Below are 15,923 nucleotides of genomic sequence, written 5' to 3' on the forward strand. Positions count from 1 at the left end.
TCCCCCTAAGCCTTAGGCCTGTTGTACACTTTATATTAAGACCGTGCTTAATTAAAGGTTCTAATTACACCCTAATTATATTTCACTTGTTTTAGTTTGACCACCGACCACCTCAAACTCGATCCATACCATATACCTATATGCAATTATTCAAGGACTTACAGTTAATAATACACAGTGTTCATTCTTGTTTTGTTTTGTTTTAATTTAACATCCCACAGTTATGCCAGGGCGGCTAAAGGAGATGTGGAGCGAATGATTATAGTAGAATCAGAACCACTTTGGTCGTTCAACTTTACCCCTACCGGAAATCGAACTTGGGACCATGCGAACCGAAATCAAGCGTGCTAGCAGCTAGACCAAATGGGGTCCTCACATTGTGTTGATTTAAATCATTCAGTCAGTGTTGCCAGATCCGAAGATTAAAACGTAGCGTGTCTGTACTCCGAAAGAAACCTGGAAAAGAATTGCCCAAGTTAGATAGTTGTTGGAGAAGACTTGGAAAGACCTTCATCCAGCAATGGATTGATAATGGTTTATTATTATGATGATGGTGATGATTTTATTATATCTGGACCAAGTCATAATTTCGTAATTTTATAGAAGCGAAAAACCGGTTACTCAACTAAGACTTATAATACTGTTTTTTAAACTTACTAAGTAGTTACAAAGTAGTAAGATGCTTTCAGACTTACATTATTACACCACCAAAAAGAACATAGTCTATTAAAAAAGTATTGTTAACTCAATTTCAATCAAAAAGTGACTTAGCATAGTCTACCTCTAAAGTTCATATATATAGATATAGATACAGAAAAATAGATACAGATAACTCTAATTACCTATATACTTATCTAATATGTATGTTCAAGTTTCGCAAGTAATTTTCAATCAATATAAAATTTCAACGTAATGAACGCACGATTAGTTTTCTCGAATAAAGATTACATGCACCGTTGACAGCTCAGGAATAAGATTAATCTATGTTACGGCACTGGATATGTGCTTACGTAATGCATTACGACCTTATGAACTTGTATAAGAAACAGAATGCACTTAAAATGAGACGCGAACTATGCGAAACATCGGACTTTGAACCTAACTTGTTTTGTGATCCAACTTGAGACCTCACATAGCAAAGATGAGTGTAGTAGCTCCCACTACAAAGTTCAGGACGTTCGTGTTATAAAGTGTCAATTAAACACGGAGATATGAAACGGTAATAAAACATTTCATCAATTTGAAACAAAATACGTATATTGTAGTAATAATTTACCCTATTTGTTAAGATAATGAACGTTATATTCTGTTTTTAAGTGACAGTCAAAGCAGAATGTATTAAATAATAAATGAGAAATTGTAAAATTTCAATTACGGTACGATTTAATACATTTGTGCTGCTATGTGTTGTGTTATCCGTTAGGAGGTATTGAACAATTCTGATTCAAAGGAAGTAAATAAACTACTGTATAGTACTGGAGTTAATTTAATAGAGTTCAATTGTATAGGCAGTTCTGAGGCTATATGATACAAAGTCTATTGCTGAAAGTGAAATATGGGTTACTATTAGGGTTTTAGGGTGATATACCCACTGATCATTGAACCTTGAATACACACATGGAAAGCATTAGCATTAGCAAATTAGCTATGAAGAGGTACACCATACCATAATTCTAAGTCAAAGTGAAAGGAAAAAGGAAGTGGAAACGATAGACTATACGAGAATAATACTTTCACTATTTTAATTTCACACTATTTATTTCGAGACTTTCGAGACTTTCGAGACGAGACCGAGACCGAGACGGTGATTTTTTATTCGAGACGAGACCGAGACCGAGACCGTTATTTATCAACCGAGACGAGACCGAGACTGTACAAAGTCTCGTCTGGTCTCGATACCATCCGTAACAGCGCTCCAAATGTTTAAACCTGCTCTGAGTAGCAAGGGAGATGAAGATTAATACCATAGTTGGAAGTAACATCATATATGCTTGTGTTCTGTTATTGCACTTCATTTTATCATACAATGCTCGGATCACCTTCGGAATGCATAACCAGATAAAAATATCCGTAAATAAATAAATGCTGATACCCATTTTACTATCATGATACCAATAAATGAATTCTCATGGCCCCAGAGAAGGCGTTACTTTTTACGGCCCGACGATGTTCGGATGGAAACGAAATTGCACATTAAACAAATAAGGAGACATTTCAACAAAAGATGGTAAAAGTATTTTTTCTATCGAAACAAGTGTTATCCACAAGTATTACAGCAGGTAATATCCACAAGTGTTAGAGCAGGTAATATTTTGCTCCCTCTTAAAACTTTCTATCCGTTTGCTATAGAACGAAGATATCTACGTTTTGTGGCTCAGTGACCGATCTATAAAGTGTCTCGCTCTGTGTTATTGCTTTTGCTCTATGGAGATCAAGATTGAAACCGGAAGTAGTAGCATATTTCTAACATTTACGCTTTTAGTATAGAGATATTTGGATGAATGTGGTCTATTTTCTTCAGACGCTGAGTCAGTTTCAGAAAAGTCAGTTGTCAGTATCTATTACCATATTTGTATTAATACTATCATGATCTGATGAACTTTGAAACTGGAAATGGTTCATTTCTACTACTTTTGCTTTGATATTACTTTGAGTTTAGTTTTCCTTTCAGCAACGACGCTATATCAGACATGGATCTACAGCAGGCAGAAATTTTTGTTGGGAGCCATCCAACCTTTAGGGGTTAATACTACAAACCACTATGTCTATGCATCTTGTAGTATTGAATTGGTATTATTGAGCACTCGTAAAGATAATAAGTAATTCTAAACTACTTCCTCCTATATTTTCAGAAAAGAAATGATAGAACTAGATTGCTGTTATAAGAGAAAATCCAAATGATATGAAGGATCAAATTCTCATGGTACATTAATTATTTCTCTGTTAAACAAGCATAGTTTTATTGAGAATGTGTACAAATGTATGTTAAGTTACGACGTTTTGGGGAGAACTGCGGACCCTGTGAATCCTCCGTGGATGCGCCCTTTGATCTACATTTTAACGTGGGATCCGAACCGCATGAGCTCCAACCGGGAGTCCAACTCGAGTCTTCCACACCAAAGGCACTAACCGCTTAACTGTGACGGAACTCCACTTTCGGTTTGGATAGAGGGTTAATAAGTAAAATGGAATCTATTGTTGATACGCAGAATTGATTCGAATTGGGCCATTTATTGATATCTGTTATCATTTTGGTCTAATACCTGCCGACAGTTTTACAGTGGAGGCGGATAGCACAACTGTTCTTTAAGACTCCCGATATTTATGGTAGCATACTATGGGGCACTAGCAATTTATCACTGAATTTGTCCTTAATATTATATCAACTATAAAATTTTTGCAAGATGTGGACCTTTCATGACTTACTGTTTTATACTAATTAAAGATTTAACTGAATTATGAAGATGTGTTATAACATTACTTACGAGTAAAGAGAGTGATGTCACTCAAAGATAATTGAACCAAATTTGGCGTAGGAGTAGGTAATGGTAACAGTAAAGAACGAGTGGAAGCATTCGTTTCTCAGGCGTTCGGAATCAGAAATAATGGACCCTACAGTTCTGAAGAACTATGGCCTGTCAATCAGATATTGACGGAACGGAGCCTTTGCTCGCTATTGCGTCCAATGTAGAAGAAATTAAATTAAGTAGGGTGGAAACAGAAAAGATGAGCTGAACAGAAAATGCGTCAAAGTCAGCCATTAGTCCCACCAGGCGAATGGCGGGATACTAAATCTATCAACGGCCCTTGCCATTACCCATTGGGTATGAGCCACTAGTTAACTTAATAAAATTATATTAAGAAAATAAAAAAAATATGTGCAGAAATTAATCATGGGCGTCGCTAGAAGTTTTCCAGCGGAGGGTCGAAATGAAATTACTGTATTTCTTCACACTGTAAAATGCTGTCAATAGGCAAGTATAAATGTTTGAACGCACCATCAATATTATTAACTGATTTCATCTGTACGAGTTTTTGATAGCTACGACGTGGCGCCCACCAAAATTAAAGTATTGTATGTTTGTGAGGCGAATTTAAATATGTATTTTGGGAGTAGCGATGTTTAAACTGTTAAACTGTGGACGGCCATGACAAAAATATCCGCTTGTATAAATACAAGACTGTTCATTAACACAACTATGTTAACGCAAAGGATGAAAGAAATATTTGAAGATGGTCTACTCACCACTAGAAAGCAGCAAAATGTATTGGATAGAAACAGCCTGATAAAAATTACTTAATTCTTGAGTAAGCTTCAACGTTCCATAGACCAGTTCAGAAAGTACAAGTCGCATATTCGAGCCTCGCCTCCGACATCGTTTTTTTTCTATGTACATATATATATATATATATATATATATATATATATATATATATATATATATATATATATATATATATATATATATATGCATTCTTAATATCATTTCATTAGGCTAACTAATGATGCATACACAATTGACAAGAGATAAGATGGGTAATTGGCAAGGGGCTGATGGATTTAGTATCCCGGCATAGAGGTCTGCACGGGCTCGGGCCGTCAATTTTTATATACACAACCTTCTGGGCCTTTTGGGGCTTAACTTTGTAAATATACTGTACAACTATACATCACCGTTCTTTCTGGAGAACTTTTAATGCACAACTGCAAAATTAATGGAGTGTTGTAAAAAGTTTAAGTTAATTATTAAACTGTAATTTGGGCTTATTTCGGGCTGATTATCACACGAGCTCGGGCCGGGCTTAGGCCTATATGCTAAAATATATTTCGGACTCGGGTCGAGTCTCACATTATAAACTCACAGGCCGGTCTGGGCCTGTGCTAAAATTTTCGGGTCGTGCAGACCTCCATCCCAGTATTCGCCTGGTGGGACTGACGGCGAACATTGGCACATTTTCGGTTCAGCTCGTCTTTTCTGTTTTCGTTCTACTTTATTTAACTTCTGCACTGGCCGCAACGGCGAGCAAAGGCTTCGTTCCATCAATATCTGATTGACAGGTCATACTTCTCCAGAACTGCAGAGTAGATTACTTCTGATTCCAAACGCCTGCGAAACTAATGCTTCCACACGTTCTTTTTTATTCACACTACTTACTCCTACACCACATTTGGTGGAATTATCTCTGAGTGACATCACACCTTTCCCTCGTTAATTGGTAGAACAGTTTCTTCGTCCAGGACTAACATACTTCAATTAGACCAACTTCTCCTGAAAATCATATTTACTAACTATTATGATAATTCAAAGACTGCCAGGCCCGTATCCACGGGAGGTCTAGGGGGCGAGAGCCCCTAAACTTTTCACGTTAGGCTTGAAAATGAAATGTAATATAGTGGTGAACTATAATATGTTGGATCGCCAACCACCTAACTTCTACCGGACCCCCCCCCCCTTACATTTTTGGGCTGGCTACCGGCCTGAGGACTGCATCAAGTCATAAAATATTATTCACGTCGTCTGATTTTTATATGATGTCAGTGATCTCGATAGATCTTATACTCTTTTGATAATGTGCTAGTATATTAATTTTGAAGATGTGTGTTACAATGCAATCGAATGAAATAACCTTAGAAATGGATGATGTTTGAAACAATGTTATACATATATTGATAAGTTAAATTATATGTTTATGAAATATAAAATGAAATGAGATAATCGAGGAAATGTAATTAAGTTACAATATGATTGATTAATGTTATTGATAATAGAAATAATTAGTTTCGTTTGTAATTATCCGAGGATTGATCAAATGCTCCTATATTGGATGCTATACAGTGTTTCATCTTCCCTGTCATATGCTCTTGATGTGTCTTCGCTCTCATGATCAAATCCTCAGTAAAATTGTCTACCATTATTTTACCAGAAGCAAAAGCAAAGGCATGAACAAATGGAAAGTCATGTTTTTAACCTTATAGAATTCGGAGTTATGAACATTTTACTATAATAATTGCAACCCCTTATTTCATCCTTTCAAGTCGAACTGAAGTGATATTGGAACCTGGAACCTGCTTTGATTCGATGCTCAAACCAGCTGACATCTCTCGGATCTCTGATTTTTAGTGTTAGAAGAGAACTTTCAAACCCTTTTTCTGTCCTTCTATCAAAAAAAAAAAAAAAAAAAAGCTGAAACACGTTTTCAATTATTGTAAATAAAAATTTCAGATACCAAATTGCATGTCTCTAACCCAGTGTTCGAAGCGGGAGAAAAACACAGGCGGCACGGTATATTTTATTACGATTTTTACTCGACATACCGGTTATGGACATGTTGAAATACAGTGAGGGTATGTTGCCTACAAGATTGCCTATCTATTGCATAATAACTGAAAACCATTGGAGAGATTCTCTTTAGTTACAGGTGGGACTTTGATCCCCTGCCAACAACTTACTGAAAAAAAATAAAATAAATCCCTCATGTGGTATTATAGAGAATTATACACGAAAATGTTCAAGAACCAAGTTTTTACATTAAAAATTTCCTGCGAGAAAACTCCTGAACTCCCCATTCGACTGAGGAGTATTCCAAACCCCGGAACATCCTTCCACCATAGTAGACAAACCTTAAATACTCCCATGCTCAAAACATGACATTAGTATGTATTAAAATAAGAAGACACACACATACATAAGAAAGAAACAATTCAATATTTCACATTAAAATATAAACTCGATGCATTTCTAAGAAGACACCTCATTTTTAAAACAAAAGGTAAGAAAAAGATAATAAAAAATGTCGGTGTTATCAACTTAGAAATTATTTCTATCAACTTACAAATAAAATCTTTTTACGTGCAGAGCTATTCGTCAATTACTGTGAATAAAAATGGATTTATTAAAGGTATTTAGCATCTACTCTCCAGTGACGGTATGTCTTGATCCCTGAAAAAACAGAAGCGGTATGCCTTCATTACTTGAAAATCCGAGGCGGTATGACATACCACCGCATGCCGTCTCACTTCGCCGACTTTTAACCTTAACGGAACCCGAGATATGAACATACTATAATAGTTACAAACCTCATAACGTTAAATTTCCATAATTTTGTCCTTATTGGTATATCTTATACACTATTAAATTTCTAGCTTAAGTACTTTGATCTGGGCGTTGACCCGTCAGTTAGTCAGGATTTTAGATGCTGCTTTATGTATGAAAATATTAGCTTCTAGATTCACTATATCATAACTAGTAACGTTTGAAAGAGAGAGATGTTGGAGGTGGGAATACAATTTGAAATTCTTAAGGTGAGACAGGACAAAATGTTACTTGAAATTTTCCTAATGAGATTTATTAGGTCTACTTCTCTGATCTCTCTATCTCTATACACAGCGTTCCTGCTTAATACACCGCCTAATAATTGAAATTGAAATATAAACATTAATCAACAAATGAGTATATTATCCTACATGGCATGTGTCGTGTCTTCCATCCATGTATTCAGCACATATCATATCGTCCGTTACTTGATCATAGCCTCTTCCCAACGTTCGACATTCTTGCGTTGATATTACGGGCACCTGAGCTTTAGTTAAAAGAGCAGAGAGACCAGTGAGAATTCGACTCAGTGTTTCCCCAGCCTGCCACTGTGACGTTGGAACCAGTGTAGTTCATGCCATCTGTGGAGAGAAAATAGAAACATTACAAACATGTTTACAATTTTGTTCATCAAGAAACAGCTTTCTTATTTACTTACTACTGCATTATTTTGTATTAAAGAAGTGACGAAAATATATTAAATAACCTACGGTCTCTTAACTACAGTTACCTAGAAGCATGCCAAGTTAACGACGCGGGTTTCATCTGTAATATGTATCATGCTAATTTTAAATAGTTTATGGTATCTTTCCTACAGTTATCCAGAAGCAATAACAACGCGAGGGAAAGAAAGGGGCCGGACACCCTGGTGACATCATCTGCCTTCCGACAGCACCCTCCAAATATTTATGTTGTGAAGGCAAAATAATATAAAACTATTAATTTTGATATATATCAAATATATGCCTCTCCCAAAAATGTATACGCCCCTCTCCTTTTCCTCCCAAGAAATTAAAGCTGACGTTATCACTTCGTAGAAATATACTAAGGCAGGGGCACACCCACGTGGAGGTCCACCGGGTCCGGACACCAGGGTTGAAATTTTTTATATAAAAAAAGAACAAAACATGTGTTTAAAACATCAACACCCTCGAGAGAAAACATGTTTTAAACATTTTCACATTTTAAAACATGATTTGAAACACAGACTATATTTCAAAATTATGTACTAACTTATTTGTTAAGACATTTTGCTCTTTACTTGCAACCTACATTTTTATTTATTTTATCCTGGACTAGCAGCGTTCACCCCGCTTCGCTGCGGTCACCCCGGAACGCAATAAACTTTGTTACTTAGATAATTTTTACTTTTTCGCTTTCAAGTGATATGATAAAAACCATAGAAGATTGCATTAAATGTTAACATTATATCGCCTGTCATTTATGTTAACCCGCCCCGCTTCGCTGCGGTCACCCCGGAAGTTTTCGCTTTCAAGTGATATGATAAAAACCATAGTAGATTGCACTAAATGTTAACATTATATCGCCTGTCATTTATGTTAACCCGCCGAGTGACACGGTCATGCGGGTTGCATATAAATACGTTTATTTTTACCTATGATGAACTAACAAAGGATTTGTACGTTATGGACACTTGAATGGTCAATTATCTCAAGACACTGGTAATTGAAAATTAAAGTGATATGATAAAAACCATCTAGGGTCCAAATCCTAATAACCCCCCAAAAATGAAATAAATTGGTTCAGCCGTATTAGCGTGATGAGGTAACAAAGGATTTGTGCGTTCTCTTTTATATATATAGATAAGACTACATTGTATTGGGTACAGAATATTTCGGTAAAGATCAGTAATTCTCAACTTATTTCATATCATGATCCCCTTTAATTATACCATCTTACCAGTGACTTTCGTAAGTACTTTCTTCGTTGTTAAAAGCTTTTTAGGTAGATTTTAAAATCTACTTAATAAGAGATTTCAGGCAATCTATCAATATACATGGTGAAACAAAAGTACTCACCTCCCTTGTGCGTTCAGAATGGGTTGAGAGAGAATGATCAACCTGAAAGTGGTCTGACACATCAGATGATCCTATCAAGCATCATGGCGGCCATCTTTGATTGGTATTCGAAATTTCAAATGCAACGGGAGTCATGTTACATGTTTTAAGGCTAGAATGTTACCAGAAATATGCTTGTGCGGTTATTTTAGCCCTAAAACAAGTCATTTCGAGTTACTTCTTCTGAAAGTTTTTCTAATTATGCCCTTAGGAGCTAAGCGTTTCGTGGTGGCCGGTGAGATTTTATTTGGAAAATTTGATTACTATTTCAGAACACTGATGCTAATAAATTTATTTTAAAATAATACATTTTCAAAAAGTAATGTTTGAAGTACACTTCATGTTATGCTAACTTTAGAATATTTTCCGCAAAGCCTATGTAATTGTTATTTTTAAATCAATAATTTTCTGAAGAAAAGTAATATTTCGGACGTTCAGAGCACAATGGATCCAAGTCCATTTTCAATAGGGTTCAGGTTTGCTCAGCAAATGAATTCTATTTCAAAACGTAATATCTTCACAGTCAAGAGTCCGACATAAATGTAACTAAGGCCACGTGAAAGGGCGTGGGACAGTTTTATATGACAGCCGCTAGACAGGGTCGTCAGTGGGGCAGGAGGGAACCCACCTTCACCCAACCCAGAATTTCAGATTTTGGGGGCAATAAGGCAGTTTTAAAAGTCTTTTGATAAGCAAAATCCAACTCAACCAGTTTGAGGTCCTTACACCGAATAAATACAGAGGAAATAAGATGATCAAAACTGTAAAGTTGCTTAGGCCCAAGTTCCAGAATGTTAAGCTGTCCCGAAGCTCGAAAGCAGAGCCACCTTATGAATCCTTGGGCCAACAAAATATACAAAAGTGCAATATATAATAACAATATAGAAGAGTGCAAGAGTCCCTATAGCTCCTTAAGGCCAAAGGAAATGGATTATAACTGATCAAAATCCATATTTATTCGGTGTAAGAATTTTAACTTTTTTCTGTTGTATTTTGCTCAGCAAAAGGTTTCTAAATCTCCATTACTGCCCTCAAAATCTGAAATTCGGGGTGGGGTGAGGATTTTTAAAAACCAGAGTTGGAGCCAAATTTGTCCTGCAACCTAAATTTGTACGAAACGCATAAAATTAGTTTGTTTAATTTCATTGATTACAGTTTTGCAACAGAAGCAAGGATATATATATATAGATGATAGATAGATAGATAGATAGACAGACAGATATGAGACAGGGTTTATTGTTTAAAGTAGAATCCGAACCAGTAATTTTGCAATCTTACGTAGATTGTAGCCAAAATATGTACACCAAATTCCTGACATCTGGTGCCTCTACCCTCAAACTTTCATGTTAAAAGACTGAAAATTGCTGTAGAACAAGTTTTCCGAGAAGCTTCACTCACGTTCAGCAATGATGTGACAATGCATATCACGCTATAATGATTAGTTACGAGGGTGACAGCCATACACAGTAAAAATTGGTTGTGTTAATTCAACTCAATGTTAATACAGGGCAGAGGTTCCACTACCACTATGCGGTGTTAGTTCAACACAGACCCCGCGGTGTTGGCGTTTAACACAAGGAGTTTGTTACATCTTTAACACACAACCGGTGTTGAGCGGTGTAAAATTCGAATCTGTGTTAGTATTTTCGGTGTTGATTCGACACCGTGTCTGTAGTGTGGAGAAAAGTGTTGAGTGTTACGTGTGGTGGTGTTTCATCAACACGAAGAAAGTAACACAGTGTGTTGTGTGTTAAATTATTTTGTGTTAATATTACGCCATGTCAAGTATCAATACAGTATAACAGAGTCCCTGTGTTACTTCAACATCATTTTCTTATTTCAACACACAATCTGTGTCATAATTCAAGGTCAAAGCCGTATAAGTAATACCGTTTTGGTGTTAACATTTCCTGTGTTAAAATTCAAGTTTAGACCACAAGATTAACACCGTTTTTGGTGTTAGTTCGACTCCAGTTCTGTGTTACTACGACACCTATTTCGGTGTTGAAATAACTCCGTATGTGGTGTTGATGTAACCATATTTTTGTGTTGAAAAACCATGTGATGTGCATGCTTAATCTTACCAAGATTCTAATTTTAAAATAAGAATAGTAAACTATAGAACACTTCATATAGAAAATCTTCATAAAATTTTTTGTCGTCCTCTCCAACATTTATTGTGAAGTATTTCTTGATAGTGCGAAACACAACCTTCACCAACATATTGTTGAAGAATGATAGGAAACCCTTACCTATAATCTTATAATATGTTTGCCTCTTAATCGTGATTCTACCTGTTTTCCGCCGTTTTTGAAGCACAGTCCCTGCTGTTGCCTGGTGAGCTCTAGTGTAGTGTAGAAGTGACAGTAATACGATGTTGTTTCTTGCTGTTGACGTTGACATATTTCTTCAGAAACATTATGTAAAACAATTGAAAACACATCGCGTGGTTTGCATGTTGAAATTTTCCGTATACCTGGATTTGTTTAAGTGTTTCTTTCTACTGTTTGTGCCTGTCGCTTCAATTCATAAGCCTTTATAATTAAATGTCCAACATATTTGGCAATCACGCAGAAAACAACACCGAAGATTCTACACTTGTGTTAATTAACACACAGGCTGTGTGTCATTTCAACTACCAATAAATTGGTGATACAAAAATTCTTACCTGAAGTTGTCACTTCCATCTCAACCACGTCACTGACGTTAGAATCATCAGAAGCAATTCTTGGATCAATAGTTCTACCATCTGTTTGGGTTTCCAGTCTATTCATAACATTGCATTTTTTTTATAATGAGTATGGGCGCCCGAAGGGGAGGACAGGTTGGGGCCCGGGCCTCACCTGGCTCATGAATATGTATACGTAATATAGCAAACCACATATAATAAATTAAAGAAATTTAGAATATTGAATGTTGTTGACCATTTTGGCTAAATTTTATTCGTCATTGCTAAAAGAAAATGGATTATATTGTGCCTTGAAAACTGCATCGCCCCGAAAGTATTAATGTGTGTTCACATTCAAACACGTTATTCTTCCACAACCACATATACATATGTACTTGGAAAGAAAGTAAAGACTCACCACTTGTTTTCAGTAAGACCGATATTTCATACGCACCGGATAAAGCAAGCGGAGAGTAGAAACGAAACAAAAATATAATAATATTTAGAATATCCTAAGGAATAATAAACATTGCACGATATTTGGTGGTTCACGTGCTCTTGCGAACTGCACAACCCGACACCACTGGTTTTTGGATCAGGCAAAGAATGGTATCATGAATTCTGCGTCGAAGCTAAAGGTAAAAGAAAAAGGAAAAAATCTTTTATTTGTGGCAAGTGTAGGCATACCTAGGCTTAGAATTTCTATGGGACGAAAGTGTGCTCACGTAAGATATACCAGAGACAAATTACATTATTCAACATTCATAGTGAAATAACGCGTGTAAAACTTTATCAAAACATTATTTCTTTTTACAACAATAAATAGTTATCGCCTTCTATCTTGGATGTCAGTATAAAACTAATGTTTTATCTTGAGCAACTAATATAATTTGTATCAGCTACTTTTTTAAATTTATAATTTATGTGCCTCTTACAATGTGTATCCGAGTTTAATAAAATGTAATACAATTTTCATAACAATGAGTAGTTCTATACAGGATTGTCAGTCTGTTAGTGTACGATGTACAAATGTTATTATGTGTATCATGAGTTAGTATATTAATATTTGTATGTATTTTAACGTATTTTTGATGATGCCTTTCATCCTACATCTTGACCCTTTTCACTCGGCAGAGATTGGCTGAATAGGGTCGTGCACAACTTTTATTATTTTAAAAAATAACTTTTTAAGAATTATGAATAAGAAGACCAAACTAAACAGAGTGACAAACATCTTGGCATTTGAAGGCGGCGCTCCAAGTTCTCTTTAAATGCTGTTAGCAAATGAGAGGCCAGCGGTATTGCCATGTTTATTTTGTATACATCCACGTCTATCCCCTGTCACTTGATCGCGCTGTAGTTTATCTGCTTAGCCATAGACACGCCTCTTTACCACTTGGCAACGCCGCTCCAGAGTTTGCGTTTTATTCGTTTAGCCAAGATGTTTGTTTAGCTGAAATGCCGAGATGTTTGTCACAGGCTTTAATTCAGAAATGTGATGGAAGGATATGTGTATATTAAAAAAGAAAGAACAAGAAATTAATGTATCATAATTCTGAGCAATCTTCTTTGTCTTGTTCCCGACCCTATTCGACCAATGCTCATGTACTAACAAGTTCGACCTTCACTAAAATACTAAACCTGCGGCAATAACAAACATTAATATTAGCATTAATAAACTTTACTAAATTATATTCTATAAGGAACTTAAGTTAATTCCAATAATAGTCCAAAGCTCGTGTACAATCAAGTTCGCGCTTCCTTATAATACTAAAAACAAATATTCATATCAACTTTAATAAAGATAAGTACCTTTTCTATCTATAAAAATCTATTCCTATTCCTAAATCAAGCATAATCTACTTCCAATAACCACAACCTAAAGTTTATGTTCAATCAATTTCGAGCTTTCTCAAAATAATAAACCTGCTGCAATAATGCGTCATCAATGCTAGCCTTAATAAAGTTAACTATAGTATACTCTGTCAAATAAGACATAGAACCTTCAGCAATAATAATTACGAGCCAAAGCTCCTCTTCGAAAATGTTTGAGTTCAATTAAATAATTTTCCTCAGCATTCATCAAATCCCTGTTTCATTGAAGTTAATAAAATCTGACGGGAATCAAATCAGTTTAAAGTCTAATAAGTAAACCGTTTTCGTCATTATTCAATGAATACAGTTTTGATCTTCGAAGAAGTCTGGAGCCATACGATAATAACATTAAACACATAAAATCTATAAGAGTAACCCTTGTATAAAAATACTCGTTAAAAGTAACATTTTTAAGTACAATGATACAATGATTATAATTATTAAACTAGTGATCATACATCATACTATACTTAGCTAGTTCCAAACTTAGCCTCAAGATACTAAATCATAATTGTACATCAAGAGTTTATGATCAAGTCTAGTATACAACAAAAGTCCTATAAAAGAAAATACAAATTGAAGTGTCCTCTTTCACTAAACATCTACATTCGTCTTCCATAAGGTAGGTAACCAATATTTTGAATGCTTTCAATCCCAGTATAATGCCGACAAAATCAAGAAATTACTTTTGGCGATGTAATCCTTTCAAGTAATTTGAAAGGAAAGCATTGTAGCGCATATGTAGTGTTTAAAAGTAACGAATAATGTCAAGTGATATAATAAAAATATGTAATATTTTCCTGAATAAGTCATGTCCTATCAAAATAAAATAATTCAAATATTTGCTTTAAAATGATATACAAACTGTCTTGATATTCATAAATAAAAATTCTATATTATAAAGTTATAAATGAAAGAAAATATTTACCAACATGATTATATAAGAGTGGTAGACAGCAAGTAGCCATATTGTTCAAGAAGAATATCATTACTCAAGAAGAAGAAGAAGAAGAACAACAACAAGGAATTTGTTTAAAAGTTAGTTACAAAAAATCATTAGGTTATCATTCAAAAATCTTAGCCTCTCTTAGTGCAGTTATTATTCAATTGGTGACGGAGTATAGCATACGTACTTCCGAGAACGGTACAAGTGCATTCTTTAGAGGATTGACAAAATGACTTTACGCTTTTTGAAGCTTTTTGTTTTGGCTGTTCTATATTTTGGCACGTCAGAATAAGGCTTGCCCTTCTGAAGTCACTGACCATGACCTATCCTTCTGGTCCATACCACCTTAAATTTTGCTCATTTTCATTTCTCATGATGCTCTATCAGATTTGAGCGACAACTTGTAGGACCTTCTCGTGTAAGCACGATTTGTATCACTGTAATATCTAGTTTTAGTATTCTCACAATTTGTTCAAGAGACCCGGCTTCTGTTTCCAATGGGAGTAAATTTGATTCGTATCCTACGTCAACTTATGATTCCTCAATTTATAACCTCAGTGCTAAAAAAGAAAATTACTAATAATAATAATAATAATAATAATAATAATAATAATAATAATAATAATAATAATAATAATAATAATAATAATAATAATAATAATAATAATAATAATTTCAATAACCAAGAAATCAACAGATGTGATTTGTGTATTTAAAGATAATTTTACTCCTCCTGCGAAGCTTGCAGATAAATACATTTAAGTTCCGTTAATTTTACTCTTTTCATTATATAGAATCATCTTAACGTATCATGGGAGTTTGGAGAAAAAGATAAAACTTGGCATCAAAAGACAAATCTTTATTGGGAGTGTTACTAAATCCACAGATTTTCGCTCTTTTCTCCCTTCAAATTTTTACAAATTAACTTAACGACTGCAAATTGAGAATGCAAAGTAACGACGCCGAACTTATTTTGTGAGTTTTACTTGGAGTCCAAAAAGCGGGTGAATAAAACTATATAAATTACGAATAGTACATAGCAAAAAATGCAAAAGAAATAATAGAAAACATACAGAAAAGGACGTATAGTGGATAGACATAATCATGATTTTACACCGAATTTCGGTAACGTTTCAATGATATCTAGAGGTAACATAATACGGATGAAATTTGGCAACAGCAAAAGCGCAGAAACATGAAAAAGTACGAAATTTGGAAACTCTTGTCAGTGTCTAAACAGGTTATAAAATTACCAACAAATT

The sequence above is a fragment of the Thermobia domestica genome, chromosome 5, assembly GCF_964235325.1.
Source record: "Thermobia domestica chromosome 5, izTheDome1.hap1.1, whole genome shotgun sequence".
Classification (NCBI taxonomy): Eukaryota; Metazoa; Arthropoda; class Insecta; order Zygentoma; family Lepismatidae; genus Thermobia; species Thermobia domestica.